We start from the raw sequence: 710 nt of genomic DNA, 5'->3' as shown, positions 1-710 counted from the left end.
AGAAAAAGAAAAAGAAAAAGAAAAAGAAAAAGAAAAAGAAAAAGAAAAAGAAAAAGAAAAAGAAAAAGAAAAAGAAAAAGAAAAAGAAAAAGAAAAATGTGAAGGCCACCCAGCACCACCCTCTGCCTTTGAGTTCAGAGGCCAGCCTGGGTGTATAAGACCCTGCCCAGAATTAAATAGATACAACAAATAAAATACCAGTTGCAAGGGATTCTGGGAAGCCACTTCCACCTCACCTCTTCCACAGAGAGCAGGAAGGCACCCTGGAATGGGAGAATGGAAGCAATATTTGAAAATATTTTTCATCTAATTGATATGTCAATTGCTTTCTCTCTCTTATGGATTTTGATTTGATTTGGCCTCATGAATCTCAGATTGGCCTAGAAATCAGTAAGTAGCCAATGGGAACCTTAATCTTCTCACTTCCAGGGTGCTGGGATCACAGGGGTGGACAACCACAGTGTTTTATGCTGTGCTAGGGATGGAGCCAGGGTTTCAGGCATGGTGGGTGAGCACTCTGCCCATTGAGCCACATCTCCAGGCCCTCAGAGGGTATTTTTAAATATCAGTCATGGGTTAAAAATACCCCATGTCAGTGGGGTATTTTTAAAGCTTACATTACTATTGTGGATTTATGTGTCTAAATTCCTGCTTTAGATATTTCAAAACCACTTTTTAAGAAGCATTCAAAAAATACCTTTTTTTTAAAG

This window comes from Mus caroli, chromosome 4 (genome assembly GCF_900094665.2).
Source record: "Mus caroli chromosome 4, CAROLI_EIJ_v1.1, whole genome shotgun sequence".
In the NCBI taxonomy this organism is placed as follows: domain Eukaryota; kingdom Metazoa; phylum Chordata; class Mammalia; order Rodentia; family Muridae; genus Mus; species Mus caroli.
The sequence above is the reverse complement of the archived record's forward strand: the minus strand, read 5'-3'. Positions refer to the sequence as shown.